Source organism: Chelonoidis abingdonii, chromosome 1, assembly GCF_003597395.2.
Source record: "Chelonoidis abingdonii isolate Lonesome George chromosome 1, CheloAbing_2.0, whole genome shotgun sequence".
NCBI lineage: Eukaryota > Metazoa > Chordata > Testudines > Testudinidae > Chelonoidis > Chelonoidis abingdonii.
The window spans coordinates 304,288,463-304,312,471 of record NC_133769.1 but is presented as its reverse complement, the minus strand read 5'-3'; the positions used below and the strand labels follow the sequence as shown (position 1 = coordinate 304,312,471).

General features: G+C 43.5%; 1 long non-coding RNA gene across 3 annotated transcripts in view; it reads left to right on the top strand.

Moving 5' to 3' along the window:
- The window catches only part of LOC142046096 (uncharacterized), a 167,460-nt gene that overhangs the window by 68,649 nt on the left and 74,802 nt on the right, over positions 1 to 24,009 (top strand). The window contains exon 2 of one of the 3 annotated variants that reach the window (XR_012655015.1): positions 16,507 to 16,607. The exons of the other annotated variants lie outside the window; for them this stretch is intronic. This is a non-coding gene — a long non-coding RNA (uncharacterized LOC142046096). The remainder of the gene's footprint in view (positions 1 to 16,506; positions 16,608 to 24,009) is intronic. 3 annotated transcript variants of the gene reach the window in all.

Sequence of the window (24,009 nt, the reverse complement as noted above, 5' to 3'; positions counted from 1 at the left end):
GGGTGCTGAAATGGGCAGAGTGGCAGAGCTCATCCACTTTTCAGCAGGGGCCTGACCCTCCTCTTCGCCCGAAGGCCTCACCCGCCCTGGGCCAAGCCGGCAGTTGGAGCCTGGGCAACTGTGAAGTGCCACGGACCCTCCACCTGACTAGTCGAGAGCAGCCCCTAGAGGGGTCGAGAACAGCCCCTGGCCCGTCTCCTTGCCCCATGGTCCCCTCCCACCCAGGGCAGGTGGTGGATCCATAGCGTGGCTCCCCACTGCTGCCTATGTGGCTCTTACATGGCCAGGCTGTGGACAGCTATGGGGAGGCAAGGACCCTCCTGTCCTGGGCGCGGGGGAAGGGTGTGTCAGATGGAGCAGGGACAAAAGGCTAGGGCTGTTCTCAGGCCCCCCATCCTGGGAAGGTGAAGAGTCTGCAGCTCCCAGCCTCCTCCAGCTTCCAGAATGGCTAGGGGCAGAGCCTTGAGTGGAAGAGGAGGGGCGGGGGCCCTGTCCTTCATCTTGGAGCAGGCTCTACCTCCTTTGCAGAGAGATGTTATCATTACATTTGGAAATGAAGAAAGGGAAGGTTAGTGAGGCTGTGTTTTGGCATCTCTGTTAATGCATTCTGGTACAATTAAATTAAAAAATAATTTAAGTTTGGATACAATTACACCTCCAGTGGCCCCCTCTGTCTGTGCTCAGATAATCACTGGTATAAGCAGGCATGACTCCAATGAATGAGATGAAGTTGCCCAGTCACCCAGTTTTGTGAGATCCCTTTGTAACTCTTCGCAGTCTTGAGTAATTTTGTATCCTCTGCAAACTTTGCCACCTCACTGTTTACTCCTTTCCCCAGATCATTTATGAATATATTGAATAGCCCTGGTCTCCGTACAGATCCCTGGGGGACACCACTATTTACTTCTCTCCATTCTGAAAACTGACCATTTATTCCTACCCTTCATTTCCTATATTTTAATTAGTTACCAATCCATGAGAGCACCTTCCCTCTTATCCCATGACTCCTTACTCTGTTTAAAAGCCTTTAGTGAGGGACCTTGTCAAAGGCTTTCTGAAAGTCCATGTACACTATATCCACCAGATGACCATAGTCCACATATTTGTTGACCTCCTCAAAGAATTCTAGTAAACTGGTGAGGCATGATTTCCCTTTGCAAAAGCCATGTTGTCTCTTCCCCAACAAATCATGTTCATCTATGTATGTGATAATTCTGCCCAATTTGCCTTGTGCTGAAATTAGGTTTACCATGCCTGTCATTGCCAGGATTGCTTCTGGAGCCTTTTTTAAAAATCAGCATTTCATTAGCTGTCCATTAGTCATCTGGTACAGAGATTGATTTAAACACTAGGTTATATACCAGAGTTACTAGTTTTTCAGTTTCATATCTGAGTTCCTTCAGAACTCTTGGGTAAATACCATCTAGTCTTGGTAACTTATTACTGTTTAATTTATCACTTTGTTCCAAAACCGCCTCTGCTGACATCTCAATCTAGTCAGCTCCTCAGATTTGTCACCTAAAAAGAATGGCTCAGGTGCGGGAAACTGCCTCACATCCTCTGCAGTGAGTTTTTTGCTAATTGCTCTTCAGATTGGTTCTTGGCCTACCTAATTATACTTGTACACTTGACTTGCCAGGGTTAATGTTTCTTTCTGTTTTCCTCAGGAGAATTTAACTTCTAATTTTTAATGGATGCTTTTTTGCCTCTAACCACTTCTTTTATTTTGTTGGTTAGATATGGAGGCACTTTTTTGGTCCTCTTACTATGTTTTTTAATTTGGGGTATACATTTAATTTGAGACTCTGTTATGATATTTTGCAATTTCTTCAAGGGTCAAGTGAGTTTGTCTGAGGATGGAGCCTGTCTTGTGATGATGCAAGAAGCTCCAGGCCTCTCACAAATTTCATCCCTGCCTGGGGAAATCCCCTCTGATTGGCTGTTTTTCCCCATTGCCCTCCACCCCTGGGGAAGAGCAGCCAATCAGAGCTGCTGCAGGAGAGAGGCAGAGCTCTCTCTCCACTTCAGAAACCGACCCCATTCTCTCAGGAGAGGAGTGGAAAAGAGGTAACAAAAGAGTCCAATAGCCTTGCTACCTCTTCTCTTATGAACAGTGGGGGTGGCTTCTCAGCTCCCTCTTCCCTCTCCATCCCTGCAACGCTGGGCCTGGGAAGGGGGAGTGTAACCTCTGGCCAGCTGGCAAGAGAGTTACAAGAATATCTTGAGTCTGGTGCACCAAAGAATATCATGTGACATTTTATATGAAAGCCGGGATCACCCTGGTCATTGTTATTGTTGTGCAACGTATGTATAGATACGTATGTAAGGAAGACTGTACATATGCAATGTTCGTAGATTCTATATCACAGTAATGGAGAAACAGGGTTTCTGTCAGCCAAAAGGTGTTTATTTGCCTGTCTCTCTATTGACATGTAAATGAAGCATTGTAAGCTAACACAATGAAAGCACATTTACATATCAACTCAACAGAAGGATATGAAGTCAACAGGGAAGACCACACAGCAGAGGAAGAGAATCTTATCTTGAGATATAGTCAAGCAAACCTTTGAAGTATATTTGGGGAACAGAAAGACCCCCTGTCACTTTGCACCTAGGAAGTATATGGGCAGTGTGTTTATATTCATGAAAATAGGATCACAACCAGCTTTGGTTGAAACACTGCAGAGGAGGTTTGGAGTGAGATAAACTTCTTCAGACAGGAAGTTAGCCTGTTTAGTTAAATCTCTAGAAAGCATGTTATGATTTTGTTTTATAAGTGACCATTTGCTTTCATTATCTTTTCTTTCTTTCTCTTGAATATTTGATATTGTTGTTTTTTCTATAAATATATCTCAATCCTGTGGTTTTAAGCAAGTAACTGATCCTAAGTTAAATCATACAAGCTGGTGTGTACACTGTTCCTTTGGGCACCGCAGACCTGATATTTCTGTGAGTATACAATGGAGAAGAAGAATTTTTCAAAGGGGCTCTGAGACTGGGGTACACCTGTTGTTAACCTGTAAGGCAAAGTTTAGGGTTGGGATAGCCCAGAAGAGATTGTTTGGGTGGCTAACTGGCCAGTGGTGTCAGGGAGCTGACACCCAGTTAAGCACAAGCACAAGCACAAGCTCATACTGGAGGCAGAGGGATAACAAAGTGACTCACAGTCCTGAGTACCCCAAGAACCATCACAAGGAGGACCTTGCTATAGCCGCCCCCGCCCCCGCCGCCCCAGGCTTTGGAGAGAGGGTGAATAACTCTAGTAACTGCAGGAGGAGCAGAGGTGAGGGTGGGGTTGGGGAGAGAACTGATGTGGGGGAGAACTGATGTAGGGCAGAATTGATGGGGAATTGAGGAGCAAAACTGATGTAGGGGGCAGAATTGATTGGGGTTGGGAGGTAAAATTGATGGAAGTTGGAAGAGCAGAACTCATGGCTGATCAAATTGATTGGGAGGGCAGATTTAACATGGTAGGAGAACTGATGGGAGGTAGAATTAATGAGTAACTAGGGGGGGCAGAATTGCTGGGGAGATGCGATACAGAATTGCTAGGCAGGGAGACAGACAGATGTAGGGGTGAGAGCTCCTGCAGCAGGAGCCAAAGTCATCTTTAATAAATTTGTGAGCATTGGCAACAGTTGTAACATGTATACTGGGGGTGGATGGGTGAGAGGTTCAAAAATCAAAAGACTAAAACCACAAAGTAATACTTTTTAAAAAAACAAAGTAAATTAAAAAAACAACAACATTCCTCATGATTTTGGGGGGAGGGGTGTCTGAGTTATGATTTTTGAATCTTTGGGGTTGGCAATACTATACACATTGATAAGATGATTGTAAAAGTGATAAAATGATTGTTTTTTGAAGAATCATTGAGCAAGAATGATTTCAGTCTTTCACCGTTTCTGAGTAGATACTGTAGCAGTGGATTCGACTTTTGTGGGAGCCTGACAGCCAAACTTGCCTTCCTCAACAACATACAAATGCTCAGCGCACACACAGGGAAGCTAGCTCTTGTTACACATGGGCAGCATGTTAATTTAAGAAGCAGTTACACCTACAGTAAGCTAGCACTAACACACAAGTGAATTGCAGATGTTCACACTTGTCAGCATTCCCATTTTGACTAGAACCGCCTGGAATTTTGCAATTCTGGCCAACGCCTGTGCTTCTTACTAGTTAGGGCCTCTGTGGAGAGGGATTGGGAGAGACCTCTGGCTGCCTCTCCCACTCTGGCATTCTCACTCCTGGAGTGTTGGAGTCAGAGTTCCGAACAGAGGCAGCAATGGGAGAAGTGTTTGCTAATTTCCCATCCGCCCACCAATCTACCTAGTCTCCTTAATGTGTGAGTAATAGTGGCATAGATAAGAGAGAGATTTCTGTAGTGGTAGTCTAACGCCTGCATACACAGGCCATCGAATTTTACGCTTAGCAGCTAGGCAGACATACCTCCATAACTCAGAATTATTATGATAATCAGAATTGCTGTACTTTGTCAGCTCAGTAAGAAAGGCAAATAGACCTCATCATAAAGAGGTACAGAGGAAGCATTGGGAATCAGAAGGATTGGGAATCAGAAGACTTGGGCCCTACTTCCAATTCTGATATGCGTTTGCTATAGGAACCAGTGATGCTGGAATAATTTGTACAGTGGGGGTGCTGAGAGCTACTGAACCAAACTATAAACCCTCTATATGATGTAAACCACTTCAAGCCAGGGGGATCGGCCGCACCCCCAGAATTCCTAGTTCCAGCACCTCTGGTGTGAGCTGTGGGCAAGTCAATTAACCTTACTGTGCCTCAATTTCCCTATAGTTAGAAAGACCATAATACTTCAGAGGTTTGTGAAGTTTAATACAGTTAATGTTTGTAAAGTGCTTTGAGGTTCTTAGATGAAAGGTTCTATTGAAGTGCAAAGTATTAAATATGGAAGTAAACATCTGCGAGGTGGAAGTGCCTGAGTCCAGTTTCAGTGTTGTCAGCTCCAGGAGGGCAATTTAACTGGCTTCTAGGAATGCCTGCCTGGAATGTGCTGTATTCAACTTCAGAGGTTTCATTTCATTAATTAGGAGAATCGTGTTTTGATAGGAAACCTTATTTAATTTTGTAAAGTGTTTAAGGAGATCGCCCATATGTACTGTATATTAATAGACCAGTGATGATATTCATTTTTACTGAGCTGACTGCCCCACAAGCTAAGTTTTAGTTGATTATATCTAACTAAATAGAATTTGATAGAGGATAAAAGTTTAATGATACTAGGTCTTGAAGTTTTTAGTTCCTGCTGTGTCTAGATATTTTATGCATTCTGTGACCCATCTAAAGTTCCAGTTTGAAAAATAGGCTCTGTAATGTCTATTTAATATTGACAATGTTTCTGATGTCCCAGATGATTTTATAATTAGAGGTTATAAGGCCAAGTTTTTTTTAAAAAATAGAAGCCTAATGAAAGCTGACTTAGGAGCCTAAGGCCTTAGGCCTGATTTTCAAATGTTCTGAACATGCAACCTCCCATTACTCAGCACTTTTGAAAATCACACCACTTAGTCTGCTAGGTGCCTATCTATAATTTTAACTTTAGGCTTTTATATTTTCATATTTAGTGTCTACAGTTAGGTTTCCAAATCCATATTTAGGTACTTAAATAAAAGTAGCCTGAATTTTAGAGTGGCTGAGCACTCATGAATCTTACTAAAGCCAAAGGGGTGAGACGTGCTTGGCCTCTTTGAAAATCAGGCCACTTTTATTTAGGAACCATAATAGTTGACTGTGGGAACCCAGATGTGAAAATGTTGGTTCCTGTATTGGGAAAATATCTGGCAATTTCCCAGATGAATGTTACCTAGGGACAATCTAATTTCTGGCATTACCCTAAGCCACAAGGAGACACTGTGCCAAGGAAGAAAGTGTCTGTGGACACTGGAAGGCAGGGCTGGATGAGATGGGGCTCCCGCATACAGCAAGTCTGAACGAGCCCTGTCTTGCCAGGAACAACCACTTCTCAATCAGCTAGAAAACTAGGCAGCTCACTTCTGCAGTTATGATTGGGGGCAAGAAGCTTCCACGAAGCCCAGAGCAGCTTTATGCAGAGGGCCAGCTAGCACAGACAGCAAGGAACGTGAAGCTTTCTGCCTTCACAGGCATGTGAATAAATCACTTCAGATGATGTTGGGATTGGTTAGGAGAAGGCTAGGCAAGTGGGCAAAATGTCATCTTAGAAAGGCCAGAGTGAACTAGATTAGATTGAAGAGTGAGTCATATGTTTGGGGGTTGTGAGGCGCCAAGTTACTGAAGAGGCTTGTGCTCATTCTAATCACCTAAGTGCAGAATGAGGAAGATAATGCCTTTAGCATACTTTGGGGTAAAGATAACATTATTAACCAGGTTCTGTCATTCTGAAACAGGTGACTGATGGTTTGTCGTTTCTTTCATACACTGCCTAGCTTTATTTTTCTCTGATAGCTATGGCTAAAGCCTTTAGCTTAAGATCTCTCTCCGAGAATGGGCAAAGGCCTATTCTGCTTACATTTATTTGTATCTATACAATAAAATATGGAAAAAGATTGTAAGATGATGCTGTTCATGATGTCTCAGTCTCCTATATTTGAATACAATAGACTTGTTTCCCCCTCCGCCCCCCACCCCATCAGTGGAAGCCAGCCTACAGGCCACCGGTAGCAGAAAATCCATCCAGAAATTGAGAAGGTCTGGCTGAAGAGAAAGCAGGGCCAAGACACCCCAGTAATATGCTAATTTGCCTCATCCTCTTCCCCTGTGACAGCTTCTATCGACTGGGTGCTTCTGAAGGTCCCCAGAAATAAATTGAAGTTGTTCCACCCAGTTTCACCCACAGGAAAGAAAGAGGTGGAGATACTTCAACAACCCTCCCTGAGGAAGCAGCTTCGCTTAATTGCAGGGGGATGCAGCTTGCACACACTATGGCTGTGAGGTGAATAAAGCCCACAATGTCTTTTTAAAAGTAATGTGCAAATCAGTGCAGTGTACACACAGCAATCTTGGCCTATTATGTCAAATGCTTTTTTCCCCTTCATCTAGTGTGATGGCCATTTATTGAATCCTTTTTTGGCAAGTTTTGAGGCTTATTAATCTTGCATTGTTATTACTATGGGATGTCTATTTTTGATGTATGACTCTTGAGTCACATGTTTTGTTTCAAGAAAAAATCTCTCTAGTCTCCTTACTAAACATTTTTTGCTATTTACAGTCCCTCTGATGAGCAAGGATATAGAGTGACCATTTTTACTGCATTTAGGACTTGATACTGAGAAATACAGAGCACCCCTTGCAATTTGCACAGGATTCCAAATGGATTCAAATGGAACTCATTTATCCCTTTGTAATTAATCTCATGTGAAAACTGCATTTTTCCTCCAAAACCTGCTACTCTCAGGGATCCACCAGACCCTGTCACACTGTGCTCCTTTCTAGTCTGACTCGGGCTGGCTCCAGAACTCTTGCAAGAATTGTTGCAGTTCTAGGACACTGGAGGAGCTCTGTGCTAACAAAAATTACAGCCAAACACTTTTGGCAATAACTGTCCTGTGCATTCCTTTTAGGGTTGGGTGTCTGCTTTACACCCTTCCCACAATCAGCTCCTCAGCCTCCTGGAAGAGTTATTACAAAGTCTGGGGGGAAAGGGAGAAGCACTTCCATCTTCTATACCTCCTAGCCCCAGGATCCACAGCTTTTCTGTCCGTTCCAGGCACAGAAGTGGAGGGGATGCCTTGCTCAACTATTTGTATATACAATGTCCCATTTCTGAGACTATTGACATCTGACAGAGCCTCTGCAAGCCACCCACAGATGCAAATGTGGGTCTGGTTTCAGCCTTAGCTCAGGTAAAAATACTACAGTCCCCAAATGTAAATTCACTTAGATGTATCTCCTGCAAAATCTGCAAGAAGATGTCTAAGCCCATATAGAGTTAAGTTTAATTATAAGCATCAACATATCTGGAGTAACCGTGGAAAGTGTTGAGCCTGAAGGCAGTGTTTATTTTAGTTGTTGCAATTCTTCTAGTTATTTTGTCTCTTTCTTCTAGATTTTGTCCCTTGTTTTCATTTCTTTATTTGTGGCACCATCAAAGCAAGTACGTGTCTCAGGATCCTAAAACAGCTGCTGAAGAAACATACTACTTCTCTCACCCACGAATTACATACATTAAATTATTACATAGTCTCCTGGGCTTGCTTAGTTTTTAACAATACATAAGTACACTGCAACTAAAGAGCTGAAAGCTCTTTGGGGCAGGGATCTTGTCATCTTGCACTGGTCTGTATAATACCTAGCACACCTACAGTAGTAAACAAACAATACTAAGCTAGCTTAAAAGAAGGGAAGTCACCACATTGGAAAGAGAATTAAAAAAAAAAAAAGAAATTCTTCTAGCAAGTGTGATTGTTGGTCTTTCTTAAACATTCTTTAGTTGCCTCCGGATAATTAAAATATCTTTCTTCTTTCCAAGGCAGTTGAGTTAATTTTCACGTATTTATTTTAAAGTGTTATCCTTTGTTTTCACGTTACTTGTTTTTTTATCTTCCAGGTCTGAAATCCTCCCCTCTACTTTTATACTTCTAGTGGATCGGTGACTTTTTTTATTGACATTTATTTCAGAAGCATATTCTGAAATCTTTAAACATAAAAGCCTAGCAGTTCTGTAATCATTTGCTCCACTGAAGAGCTTTGCTTGAGGAGTTCCATTGTCAGGCAGTAAACAAAGTCCTTCTGTGTTTCCCTAACAGCACTTAAATGTGTTGGGGAAGAGAGCAATTTTTAGCAGATTTTTAAATGCATTGTAGACAAAATTCTTCTTTACTATGGCAGTGCAATCCCAGGGACAGCAATAGGGTTACACTGCTACAGCTGAGAGGATAATTTGGCTCTGCACATATACAGCTTGATTCTGCTCTTACTTACAGCAGTATAAATCCAAAGAGGCCAATGATGCATGTGGTATTGGAAACTGTACCTTTAAATGAGTTATCTTCCCAGACTGGAAGTTGGAGGGAGGATGCTGAAGAACCCCATGTTCTGAATGCAGAGATAGTTAGAACTGCATCACTGGGTAAACAGATCTCTTTCAAGTACCTTAGGCCCAAAGCGATTACTGAACACCACATGGTACCAGGTGTAAATAGAAATTGAGGACAATTACCTGAGTGGAAGAATGGAGCAGGTAAAAGCTCCAGTAGAGATAAAACTCTGGAAATATGAGAAACAACTGGAATAGATTTAAACTGTGCTTAAAGTGTGTCTGCAATCAATGAGCGACAGTGAAAAGGAAGAAAATCAGAGTAGTCTTATTTCTAACTATAGCAGGTTCCGATATACTTGGGATATTTAACAGTTTTCAGATAATTCAGGCAGAGGCGAACTTTGAAACTGTATTACAAAAATTTGTAAAACTGAAATATGAGTGATGTTTTGAACATAGGGGCACCAGGGCCGGCTCTACTGTTTTCGCCGCCCCAAGCAGAGCGCCAAATTGCCGCCGGACAGCAGGGGCAGTCCGTGTGCCCTTAGGGCGGCAGGCGCATTTCCGCTGCAGGGGCAATGCGGCGGCAGCTTCTATGTTTAGCTGAAGCCGCTGCGGACAGCTAAACATAGAAGCTGCCGCCGACTTGCTGCCCCGCAGAAACGCGCCTGCCGCCTTAACGGCACACGGACTGCCCCTGCTGTCCGGCGGCAATTCCGCGCGCTGCTTGGGGGGCGAAAACATAGGGACTGCCGCCCCGTGCAGAATGCCGCCCCAAGCACCAGCTTGGGATGCTGGTGCCTGGAGCTGGCCCTGATGGGCACAAAAAGAAAGTGAACCTGATCTAAGGCTGAAGAAACAATCTTGCAGTTTTGGGTGTTAAGTCCTTGTTAAGAGACCAGACTGTGATTGGAATCTGAAAGGAAAAACAAAACGAAAACCAAAAAACACACACACACACTACACCACACCACACCACTCAGAGACTACTGCAGACCCAGAAATAATCTTTGACAAGGCATTTAGAATTTGTTGAGTAGTAGGAGTCAACTTGTCCAGAATGCACAGGTGGCCAGTAACCCAGCCATTGGGGGAGGCTAGCCCCCGGCATTTCCCCTTGTGCCTGAGGCTCCTCCTCTTTTCCCCAGGAATCCAGAGCACCCCCACCATGGCCCCTGCCCCCAGCACTGGTGCACCGGGCAGCCAGCCCCAGAGCACCTGGTGGTGGCACCCCCAACCCCAGAGTACTAGGCAGGCAGCACAGCCACAGCGCCAGCTGCCCCAAGTCCCTGCAGCAGGCTGGCCAGCCCCAGCCCCAGCCCCAGCCCCAGCCAGCCTGAGCCAGGGCAGACTCAGAGTACCAGGTACTGCAGGAGGGGACCTGGGGGCAGAGCATGGGTGGGACCATGCCAAGCTGGCTGTGAGAGCCTGTGCCTCCCCAAACTATGATACCCACCGCCCAGGGCAGAATAAAACTTAAGGAGGGTGGACACTTTAACACTTTATATGTGATTGAGAATCTGAAATACCACCAGAAAAGAGACTTGAGACAGAAAGGTACACAGAGCTCAAAGTCAGAGTCAAACAAGACCAGCTGCTAAAGCTGCACATACTGTGGAAGCCAGCACATACCAGGACAGTGCCAGATATATGGGAAAAGATGCAAGAAATGCAGTGGATTACAGCAGTTTGTAAGCATCAGGAGCGTGTGCCTCTTTGAGGACAGGGAGATCATGAGCCAGTTTAAATATTTTCCGAGCACGTTCTGAGCCCAGTTTTGCTTCTTCCTCTGAAGCAGGACCATGGGAACAAAGTTCCCAAAGGAAAAATAAAATCAGCTTTCTCTCTTCCCTTGCTCAGCTTCACAGAGTGTAGCAAGGCGAATAATCCTCAGCAAATCTTTCTCCTCTCACCTTCATGGAGTGCAGCAAACTAGATAATCTTCAGGGTTTGGTTCCCCTTCTCACCTGCCCTAAAGGGCAGGGCACTTCTATGTGAAAAGGCAGGTGCAGATTCCTCTAGGTATGCATACCCATAGCCCCCCAATCATGCTGTGCCATTTCCTAAAAATATCCACATTCTGTGATATAGGAAGGTAGATTTGAATTACCCTGGCTGTGGAAGTTCTCAACTAGAGGCAACTTCAGGAGGTGGTAAGCACTCCCCTGCTGTCTGGTTCTGCCCTCAAATTGCAAGCAGGCTGAAATACCAATTGTAATGGATTTGTGGACTTAATTACTTGAAGTAAATTTTCAGACGAGCACAAATACATTTGCCTGTTGAGCACAAAGGTTCACTTTTCAACCTGCCATTCATACTCTCAGACCAGGGATCAACAACCTTTTGCACACAGCCCATCAGGAAAATCCACTGGCGGGCTGGGACAGTTCGTTTACCTGCCACGTCCGCAGGTTTGGCCGATCGCAGCTCCCACTGGCCACGGTTCACCATTCCAGGCCAATGGGGGTGGCAGGAAGCAGCGTGGACTGAGGGATGTGCTGGCCGTGGCTTCCCACCACCCCCATTGGCCTGGGATGGTGAACCATGGCCAGTGGGAGCTGCGATCAGCCAAACCTGCGGATGCTGCAGGTAAACAAACCATCCCAGCCCGCCAGCAGATTTCCCTGATGGGCCGTGTGCCGAAGGTTGCCGATCCCTGCCTTAGACCATCAAGTAACATAACCACAGTCGTAAACTCCTTGGCTACTACTTTACTCTTACTGTCCAAATTTGTGTCACCTATCTGGTTACATCGGTTTGTAACAGATTTTGGCCAAGCATGAAGAATTCTCTTGAGTTTGTTATTGAGTTGGTATTTCCTCTTCTCTCCAAGCTTTTCTGTGAGCTCCCACAGACTATTGCTTAAATTTTTAAAAGCATCCAACTTGGACTTCTAAGTCCCATTTTCAAAAGTAATTTAAGAGCCTAATTCCCATTGACTTTCTCTGAGACTTGTACACCTAAGTGCCCAAATCACTTTTGAATGTGGGACGTGGGTTTCTAATTGAGTTAGGAGTTTTTGAAAAATTTACCCCTAGTCTAAAATGGAATCTCAATCTTCTTTGGAAGAGACCAGGATTATAAATACTGATGTTATGGTATGCATGTGTGTAAATATCCAGGTGATTTTTTTATTTTATTTTTTTTTTTTAACAGCTCTCTTGGGTTGGAGGGGAAAATGTATGTTTTCAGTTTTGAAAAAAAAAATGTCAAATAGCTATTAATATATTAAAATGGCCTGGGACAGGTGAGCCTCAGTTCCTGGCTACAGGAGAAAGATATGCATACTACTGACAGTGGGTACCTGAAGTGGTTGCAGCTGGAATGGTTTTGATGAACATGTAAACAAGGACAAACTACAATTACGGACATGGAGCTGAACGGTGTTTGTGCTTGTTTATGCATACAGCTAACCCATGGTCATCAGTGGATCAGCTACAATCATTGCTGACACCTGTCCTCAGAAAAAGGTCCTTTTCTATTGTAAACAGGAGGCGAGACTCAAGTGTTGCTTTGGGATCACTTCTCCTGTCTCTTGTTTGGGCTCACCATGCGCAAGATGCACTGAGAGCAAAGTCGTGGATCTTTGACATGAGGATCGTAAATATAGCTCTGTTGTTTTTTGAACAAGTGTTGTTTTGGAAGCTGGATTCATGTATCCTACAGTGGATGTGTTTTCAGTGTTGGGAAGCTAATAAAGTCTTGGTCTCTCCTCAACAACCTGTATTATATAAACGTTTGGGACAAACAGGATTTAATTACAACATCACAGGCTGCCAGCACAGCTTGGCTTTTGCAGTTCTATGGTTATATTTCTTTTCTTACTAAAGTTTGATCTCACCTGCCCAGAGCTGTGGGCCGCTAATATGGATCCAAATTCTATCTCAATCAGAAATAGAATGGGAAAAGAGGAGATTGCAAAAGAGAATATACATGGTTACATGTAGACACATACCACTTCTCCTAACCTCCCAGATATAGGTGCCAACTTCTTCTGGTGCCGGTGGGTGCTTGACCACCCTCTGCCCCCATCCCCCATCCCACCCCCATTCCAACCCCTTCCCCAAAGTCCCTGCCTCCTCCCTGCCCCAAATCCTTGGCCTACCTCCTACCCTGAGCATGGCACGTTCTTGCTCATCCCCTCTCCCTCCTGAAGCTTGCTACAGCTGTTTGGCAGCAGCAAACAGTGGGAGGAAAGGAGGAGCGGAGATGTGGGGCACTCAGCGGAGGAGGCGGGGGAAGAGGAGGTGAGGTGGGGGTCAGGGCAGGGAGCTTGGCTGCCGGTGGGTGCAGAGCACTCACCAATTTTTCCCAGTGGATGCTCCAGCCCCAGAGCACCCGCGGAGTTGACACCTATGCTCCCATATGGCACAGACTCAAGAAAAATATATGGTAATCAACCTATGGACCCATTTCCTCCTGTACAGCAATAACTCTGATGAAATGGAAGCTTGCCAAGATGTAACTTGCACATTTCCCTTTGAATGTACCCATCAGAGGTATGTGGTTTGCCCCCACATATCCAAGGAAGAGGCAAGGGGTAAGTCTCCCAAACCCATCGAGCTTGGGTTTCTGGTGAAGACAGGGGCCTGCCAACCTGAGAAACAGCACGACTAAACAAAGGCACAACCTGCTTCCCTTCAGCCCTTTATATTTAATATACCAGTAAAAAACAAGGCATACTAATAAGAACTAATATAATGGTGCTACAAGTAGAATAAAAGGGCCCAATTCTCCTTTCAGTTTTACACTGGTATAATTCCACTTACTTCAGTGGACTTATCCCTGATTTTACCTAGTGTCAGTAGGAGGGTTGTGCTGTCTTTTGCACATCTACTTCCAATATCCATCCCCTGAACACACCTACAAAAAGTGGCACATCCAGCTGAAATAAAAGGTGGCATAGCATATGCACAATGCATCAGGCAGCATGTGACCAGGATTCATCACCGAATTTGTACTACTGGTTGGCTCATTAGCTTCCCTGGCTTGGGCTGGATATCGACGGGGAGTGTGACATGAATGTTGATCCATGCCCCCCCCACCCCCAATATACTGTGGGACTGGTATTTCAAAGAGCAGAAGAATCTGATGTGGGTGAAATTCGCCCCCGTAGAGGATGCCAGTGGTCTCTGCGCCTTGTGTTGATCCTCTGCACAGTGGAATTTCACCCTATAGGAAGAAAAGGATTAATTCCCTGCTTAACAAAACTATTAGTCAGTTAGCTGCCCATTCAGGAGCTAGGGAATTAACAACTGAGCCATCCATTATAGTGAGGAGAAACTGAGGACTGTTCTTTTAGGTGTATTTCTTTAATTTAAGGCCTAAATTTGTGACTGGGGGGTAATTATTTGGATAAGGAAATGTCTCCATCTCATCTTTATGTGTATCAACCATCTCTGTCAGTTTTCTTCTTCTTCGACTTTTCTCTGAGCAAACAGCATTGAAAAAACCAAACCTCTATTCATAGTAACAGATTTAAAAGCTTTAGACTTGCAATGGGAAATTCTTTTTGTCCTGCATAAACCCGTGTGTGCGCTAGCATGTCTGTTATCAATGAAGTGCACTATGCAACTGCAAACAGTCATACAATCAGGTTTTCATTAATATTTAGGTGACCAAGCTCTCCATTTGATAGCTTTAAAAGATACCTGAGTTCTAAAATGCAATTCCCATATATCAGTGTATTATCTGTAATAGGCACTCTCTATATAGTGTGACTCACATGAGGATCCTGAATGAAATATTCTCACTTAGTTTTAGATCAGCAGAAAACTTGAAAAATACAGATTCATATACAATCTGTAAATTGCCATAAGTACCAGAATTACAGGTGCCGTGTCACATGACAAATTAACATTTACATAGATTGCCATGACTTACAGCAGTGGTTCTCAACCAGGGGCCCGGGGACCCCCGGGCCAGGGCTGGCTCCAGGCACCAGCTCAGCAAGCAGGTGCTTGGGGCGGCCAAGGGGAAGGGGCTGCATGTTGGGCTCTTCAGAGGCAATTCAGCAATGGATCCCTCGGTCCCTCTCGGAAGGAACAACTTGCCGCCAAAGAAGAAAGCGACATGTTGAAGGTGCCGCCAGTCGCGGCTTTCCGCCCCGCCACTTGGGGTGGCAAAAACCCTGGAACCGGCCCTGCCCTGGGGGTCTGCAGGCAGGCTTCAGGGGGCCGCCAAGCAGGGCCACTGTCAGATTTGCTGGAGACCACGGCAGAAATCCAAAGCCCCACCACATGGGGCTGATGTCCAGGGCCCTGAGCCCTGCTACCCGAGGCTGAAGCCGAACTTAGCTTCGCAGGAGTCCCTGTGGGGCGGGGCTCCAGACAATTGCCCTATTTGCTACCCCTTAATGCCAGCTCTGGCTTTTATATGCCGAAAAAACAGTTGTGGCACAGTTTATTGAATGTTGAGGGGAGCCTCAGAAAGAAAAAGGTTGAGAACGCCTCCCTTATAGCATATTGACCTACATCCTACAGTCCTTTTTGGGGAAAATGCCTATTGTTACTGAGTAAAAACATGGCACTCAATTCTGCCACTTTATGCATCTTAAGAAGTACCCTATTCAGTATAAGGGTGGCAGAATCAAGCCTGAAGTAAGGACCTCAATATTTGCCCAGGATGACCCCAATATGACAACACAGGAAAACGATAGCGTGTCTCCATTCTTCTAGACCCTTCCTTTTTATTTTTGCATTTTTTATCAGTGCATTTGGTATGAATATTAATACTCTGATCTTTTGCACTAGGACATAGATGTTTAGTACAATTCAGTATTTCTAATACAACATACTATCAGACCAAGCCATAGGATTACTAAATTAGGATTCAGTTGAAATACTTCATAAATTGGTCTTTGGAACATTTCATAATACTATCTAGATTTTAGAGATGGAAGGGGGGGTGGGCAGTAAATGTTTGTGTTGTCCAGATTCCCATATTGCTTGTCCAGATTCCCATATTGCTAGAAGTCTCATCTAGTGGCTGGCCACAGATTGCTCAATCTACCTGATAATCTCATTTTGACTCAGGATGATATGGCTGCATAATTACCTTTGAGATACACTATGGGACACACCTTAAATTTCTCAGAAAAAAAGCCAAGAACGTCTTTGTTTCTGAAAGGCTCTGAAGCCATTGATTTTCACCTCTACACCACAAAGGGGTTTTGTGCACAGCAGGACTCAATGAGCTTGGATAACAGAGGCGATTAAATTAGAACTGAATTAATCTCATTTCTATCCTTGAATAGGAGAAACGACCTGGGTTATGCCTTTTTTATGTTACATGAAGTACATCATACAATATCTGAAGAAGTGCCTGGATGGCCCATTGAGTACATACAATAGAATCTCTATGTTATGAACTAACTGGGGATTGAGGAGTTTGTAAAATAAAACGTCTCACAGTTTACAGAAAGAGCAGTTCATAAATTAATGTATTAATCATTAAGCCATAATGTACCTAATGAATGGTAACAAATGAGTGCCTGATTTGTCTTTGTTTAGGTGCCAGAGCTCCGTGTTTTTTCAGACCTCTACATCTACTTGAATATTGGCTGAGGAATTGAGGCCACATTCGGCAGCAGAAAAAATGGTTCATATAATGGGTCAGTCTAAGATCAGTGTTTTAAAATTGAGCTTCTACTGTATTATGCAGTTATCACCACACTACTGAGAAAAGCAGATGTGATTTGTAAAGTGATTTTTGTGGCGCAGGTGCCATATAAAAGTCCAAGATGGATATAGATATGGCTTAGTATGCTGCTGAGCCTATAAATAAGGGCAGCAATTGGTGCCAGTTGTGATGGCGTTTTTTTTGCACTGTGCTAGGAATTGGACCAAATTGGTAACTCAGTTCACATAGACTACCTAACTATTATCAAATGGCAATGAATGGTAAAAACAAGAGAGTAGGTTACTATTTAGAGACTGACTGTTCAGAAAAGGACAAGGTTCAACTTGAGCTGTGTTACAAACAAGCTCAGATAGAAAAATGAGAGACGTGCCCAAGTGCAAAATAGGCAGTAAATCCAAAGATAATCAATGACTGACAGTCCAAAGCCACTTGCAGAGTTTCAGTAGGCGCAAAATAAAAAACAACTGCAAAATTGGTTTAACCCTCTGCCTTAAAAGGACTATCTCATTTCTGACTGAAGAATCCTTTTGATATATCCTATTACCCTAAAATGAAATCTTACTAAATTATGAAATAACACACCCAACTACATTCATTTTTTTCCACTCTCCTATGCTACAAAGGAAGGTTTGGGCCACATTTTATAAATCCCCATTTCCATAATAAAATTAAAAGTTTCAATTATTTTTTTCACCCTATTAGCATTGAAGTGAAGTGGTTGCCATTAAAAATTAGCATACAATAGGACAGCAATAACAGGAAAATATCTGGATAAGAACGCGGTAAAAGTAAACTTTTATTGTGGAAACCACCATATACAATAACTCTCATTGCTTTCTTTCATCCATATTTATACTTTCATGGACTGGTGTGCAGGATTTGTGTCACTGTCAGACTCTGTTCTGCCACTTTTAGTCATGTTCAATGGGAATACTTGTGTAAATCCCACTCAAGACAAAGGGACTCCTTGTGAATATAGATTACTCAGTGTGACTGTGTGTAACAGAAACAGACTGAAAGACTACAGAAATGAGATAATAGGGTAAGCATTGTAGGAGTGCAGTGAAATTATTATATTCAAAAGTAACTTCGATTTTTTTCTTAAACCAAATACTTAACAAAATTCTTCTTTTTTAAATTTTAAAAATAAAATAGACTGACTTTTGTCTTTCTCCCATGAGAGATAGGCATGATGCAACGGGGTAGGAGGACAGCACCATGAGAGAGGAGAACAAAGAAGGAGGAAGCAGGAAAGGGGAAAAAAAAAAAAAGATGTAGCTAAACCAAAATTCCAAATCTGAACACCTTCAAATTGTAGGAGATTGAAAAAATATTAGGCTTGGCTTTGGGTTTTCAATTAGGCTGACTTTATAAGAAGTCAAACTATAAAAACTTTGCATACCATCGTCTCCCCTAACAGCTAATCTTTAAATTTGAAATTTGCAATCTTGGTTTATTATTTTTTTTTTAAAAAGCAATCCCTTCTATTGAAAGGTTTTTATTCACTGTTATTTAAATATATTACATAGATCTTTCAGTGATAAAATCCCCTTCAGCTGTATAGGCACATAGGAATTGCCATATTGTATCAGGCTCATGGTCCACCTATTCCAATATTCTGTCTTAGGGTACGTCTACACTATGGGATTATTCCGATTTTACATAAACCGGTTTTATAAAACAGATTTGTATAAAGTTGAGTGCACGGGGCCACACTAAGCACATTAATTCGGCGGTGTGCGTCCATGGTCCAAGGCTAGGATTGACTTCCGGAGCATTGCACTGTGGGTAGCTATTCCGTAGCTATCCCATAGTTCCCGCAGTCTCCCCTGCTACTTAGAATTCTGGGTTGAGAGCCCAGTGGCTGATGGGGCAAAAATCATTGTCGTGGGTGGTTCTGGGTAATTGTCGTCAGTCATTCCTTCCTCCAGGAAAACAACGGCAGACAATCATTTCGCGCCCTTTTTCTCTGGATTGCCCTGGCAGATGCCATAGCACGGCAACCATGGAGCCCCTTCAGCTTTTTTTTTTTTTCACACAGTCACCGTATGTGTACTGGATGCTGCGGATGGAGGCGATACTCTAGCACTACACAGCAGCATTCATTTGCTTTTGCATGATAGCAGAGATGGTTACCAGGTGTTCTGTACCGTCTGCTGCCGGGGTAAATTGGCAATGAGAGGACGGTTATCTGTCCCTCTGTACTGTCTGCTGCTATCATGGGTGCCCCTGGCTGAGATTGGCCGGGGGCACAAAAGCAAAACTGGGAATGACTCCCCAGTCAAATCCTCCTTTAATGGTTTCTAAATAGAGTCAGTCCTGCCTAGAATAGGGGCAAGTGTACTAGAGAACCAGTGTATCAGAGAGCACAGGTGCTCTGTGTCAGATCCCGCAGAAATGAGAGCTACATGCCATTCATGGGGGTGCCCCTGCAACCAACATCCACCATTGCTTCCTCCTCCCCCACCTTCCTGGCTACGTGGCAGTGGTCCCCCCATTTGTGTCATGAAGTTATAACGAATGTCAGGAAAAGAAACAGAAGACTCTGTTAGTGAGATAAAAATGAGGGGAGGCAGCCTCCCGGGGCTATGACAGTCCAGGCAAAACATTAACGGTGCGAGGAGAGGAGCCCAGCATCTGCTGCTATGATAGTCAGGCTACAGAATCTTTTCTTTACACATGAAAGGGAGGGGGCTGATGGAGCTCAGCCCCCAGTTGCTATTGATGAAGACAGCTACCACCGTTCTGTACCATCTACTGAATGACTGGGAGTCATTCCTATTTTACCCAGGTGCCCGCCAGCCCACCTCAGGCCAGCCCAGGAGCACACAAGGGCTGATGGGATGAAGGATATCAGTCACATTGCACCATCTGCCACCGGGGGAGGGAGAGGAGCCAGATACTGCTCTTCACTGCTGCAAGCAATCGTTCTACAGCAGCATTCCAGCTAGACATAGGGTGACATTGAAAGAATAAGAAAAATTTCTTCCTTTTCTTTCACTGTGGTGAGTGGGGAGAGAATTGAGAGGAGCTATTCCCTGAACCACCTCCGGACTACCTATGTGTCTTGACCTGCACAGGAGATCTGGGAGGAGCTCATGCAGTAATGTAATTACTTTATCGGAGACTGCTTTGTGACGATGACGAACTATGCTGGAGTATTCCTCATACCCCTCTTCTCCTCTTGGATGCATCCATGAGTCTCTTGCGCTTCCTTAATTGTGCTGCATCTGTCAGCGCTGATGTAGCCTGGAGATTTTTTTTATTCAAACGCTTTGGCAATTTCGTCTTCCTGTAAACGGAGCTTTGAAGAACAGATTTGTCTCCATACAGTGATCAGATTCCAGTATCCCTGTATGCTGGAGCTCTTTTTGGATTTGGGACTGCATTGCCAACCACTTGCTGATCAGCGCTCCACGTGGGCAAACAGAAAATGAAAATCCAAAATTTTTCGCAGAGCTTTTCCTTTACCCTGGCCCACTGCATCCGTAGTTCCCTTGCTTGTCCAGAGCAGTCACAGTGAGCACTAGGGAACCGTCCGGAACGGCCATACCGTCGATTTGCGGCAACTAACCCTAATCCGATATGGTAATACTGATTTTAGCGCTACTCCTCTCATTGGGGAGGAGTACAGAAACCGATTTAAAGAGTCCTTTATATCGATATAAAGGGCCTCGTAGTGTGGACGGGTACAGCGTTAAATCAGTTTAATGCTGCTAAAATCGGTTTAAAAGCGTAGTGTAGACCATGCCTTAGACAGTGGCCAGCTGCTTCAGACAGAAGTGCAGGAAATCTTGCAATAGTAGATGTGGGATACTCTGCCACCCAAAAGAGCTTTCCTCTTAACACTCAATAGTTAGAGGTTGACTTAATCACTGAGGCTCTTTAAGTACTTGACATTATAATGCTGGGTATTCTTGTTATCCATATAAATGTCCAATTCTCTTATAATTGTACTGATTTCTTGGTCTCCACAATGGCAATGAGTTCCACACACTGACTGTGCACTGAGTGAAAAAAAAATATATTTTTTAAATATTTAAAACTGCAGCCTTTTGGTTACTTTGCATGTCATCTTGGTCTTGTATTCAGACAAGAAGAAAAGTTACTGATTGACCTTCTTTAGACCATTCATTGTTTATCATCTCCCCTCTTATTTATATCCTCTTACATAAATAAGCCTGGTTTTTTCACTCTTTTCTCATGGGATTATTTCCATGCACTTCATCATTCTTGTTGTCATGAGACGTTTGCTCTTGCCAATGATGTCAGCAGAGTCCATTCATGTCATAATCTTATACTTCACAAAAATAGTCTATTATTTCATATATTTTATTTAGGTCTAATAATTGATTGACTGCTATAAACATATGCACAGTTAGTTCTCATTGTGTTTTCATCGCTCCCGAGCACTTTGGGTATGATTTTCCTTTTGTGTGTGATTTTGATTTAGAAACACTTATTCATATTTGTATTTCCTAGTTTTCCTTTTCAAACCAAGCCTTTCACTGGAAAAGCTTTTCTTAAAAAAAAAAAAAAGTCCCACCCTGCCCCTTGTGGTCTCCTGGCAGTTATTAGAGGGACATCAATCAGAAATTGGTCATATAAAAAGTCATTATTGCTTAAAGACCTTAAAATCCTTCTCTTTGTGACTCCCTGGTTACCTATTTTCATATAACATCTTCCAAATTTGCTAATCTGATACGAATTGAGATAAATTAGGTCATTTGCAGCTCGACTTTCCTGCCAAATTCAAATCGGCAGCCAATGTGCTTTATTGAACAGTGTACAGTGCTTGTTTTTGTTTGCTGTGTTCTTTTGGAGGATGAAATCACAGACTTGCTCAGTCCTAACGGTTACTTTGTTTCCCTCACTAATCTTTGTTTTCTCATCCTCCTTGCACAACTCTCAGTGGACCACTCATTGCTACTAAACCAGGCCCTTCAAACTCTTCCTGTGTTTAGGAAAATTCCAGCAGGTTTGACTGCAGTGACCTGTTCCGTTTTTTTTAATATATATTAAGTTTTATTCCAGGATATTCTTGCGGTTGCCGCTGGCTGATGTTTCCTCTTCAGTAAAGGTGAATAATCTGATTTGCTTGTCCCAAATTTGTCCTTTTCAGGGAAGGTGGGGGATTAATTCCCCTTTAATGACAATATTCCCAAAGATTTCACTGGAACATTAACCTGAAATTTTACATGCAATGTGATAATTTAGGTTCTGATCCTCCAATTAGATCCATGATCTTTGAACCTCTGTGGCTCCAACTGACTTCACCGGGGCAGAGAGGTGTCCATGTAATCATAAGTGACCTCTATGTAAGTACATAGTTGCAGTATCTGGGCCTTAGTCTCTGACTTAATTTACATCTCCTCTCGGAAAGCTGTGTATTGAACCCCTGGACCTGAGTTCTGCCTCCTATGCACACTGAGAGTGGCACCCCTAAAATCAGAGGCAGACTGAACTTCTAGAACAGGTTGGCAACCTGTGGCTCACCAGGGTAAGCACCATGTTGGCAGGTTTGGCTGATCTCAGCTCCCACTGGCCCTCAGCCCGCATTGCTTCCTGCAGCCCCCCATTGGCCTGGAGCAGCAAAACATGGCCAGTGGGAGCCATGATCGGCTGAACCTGCCAACGCAGGTAAACAAACTGGCCCGGCCTGCCAGGGTGCTTACCCTGGTGAGCTGCGTGCCAGAGGTTGCCGACCCCTGCTCTAGAATATTGCATTTAGTCCCATTTGTTCTCTAAAACCCAGAATTTTTTTTTGTTTTTGAACCTCATGTTGTGGTGGCGCAGATAAAATAAAACCTGGCTTTGGAACAACCCCTGATTTTGGTTTTGTAACAACTGACTGGTTTGAAAAATGAAACATGGGCTCTCCAGTTCATATCTAGTTGTCTCTCTAAGCCTTAGGAAATGAGGATTTAAAGAATCAGGCTAAGGTTTTTAAAATTAGGAATACAACATTAGAAGTCACTGAGAGCTTCTGGGTGCTCAGCACTTTGGAATATCAGGTCACTTATTTTCAAGTCTAAATTAAGGTTTAAGAGTGTAAAGTCTTGACATGAGGTGTGGTCTACACTGGATTAAGTTAACATTCACTGAACCAGTTAAGATTTTTGGCCCATTTGTAAAATGCCTTGCACCTATACGTGACACCCCTGCTTCCAATGTCTCCAAGTAGGCCTGGAATCAACAAGAATAGATCTCTCTCAGCAGGTTTAAGGACGATTCAAGATCAATTGGTTAATTGGTTCACTTTTAAAAATCTGGTGGCAGTGTGGACACAAAGTCTTCCAAGAGCTAGCCCACAATGCACGTTCTGAACAGTTCTTTTTATGTAAAGATGTGGCTGCAGAGGCCAACAGCTATCCATTTTGGAAGGTGAAGTTTTGGACTTTAGGAGACTATGCAAAGTACAACTAACAGCAGGCTACTGGAGCATGGAGATGGCAGGAATGAAGTGGGGTCTCTCTGGAGAGAGTTTGTTGGCCAAAAGCCTGACTCAATACAGGTGGCTTGTCAGAGCAGCATTTGAAGCCAGAAAAACGTCTGTAGTTCACTGGCTGAGGATGTTCAAAGTCAGGCCATTAGTGAGTCTGGTGAGGAGGATGTTTTCAGAAGGAAGAATGATGGGGGAAGTATGGTTCAGGGAGGGAGGCAGGGCCTCAGCCAGTGAACTGTACGAGGTTTGCCAGATGAGGCAGTTGTGCTCTTGACAGCCTCCCAATACTGCCATTTCATTTCCCAAACAAGCTACTTCAGTGCAACCACTGCAATGATGTTACACTATTCCAGAAGTGGTTGCTGCATCTGGTTCTGGTGTCCACAATTCAAGAAGGATGTTGATAAACTGGAGAGGGTTCAGAGAGGAGCCACGAGAATGATTAAAGAATTAGAAAACATGCCATATAGATTGGGCTCCAGGAGCCCAATCACTAATTAGCTTAACAAAGAGAAGGCTAAGGGGCAACTTGATTATAGTGTATAAGTATCTACATAGGGAACAAATATTTCATAATGAGCTCTTCAATCTAACAGAAGAAGGCATAATATGATCCAATGGCTGGAAACTGAAGCCAGGCAAGTTCCATCTGGAAATAAGGCGTCAAGTTTTTAATAATGAGACTAATTAACTTTTGGAACAATTTACTGAGGGTCCTGGTGGAGGTTCCATCACTGACAATTTTTAAATCAAGATGGAACGTTTTACTAAAAGATGTGCTCGGCTATTTTGGGGGAATTCAATGGTCTGTGTTATAGGAAGAAAGTGAAATTAGATAATCACAATGGTGTCTTCTGGCTTTGGAATTTATGAATGTTGGATAGTATCCAGAGTTTATTGTAACTGGACTTGCTTATATAAGTACCTG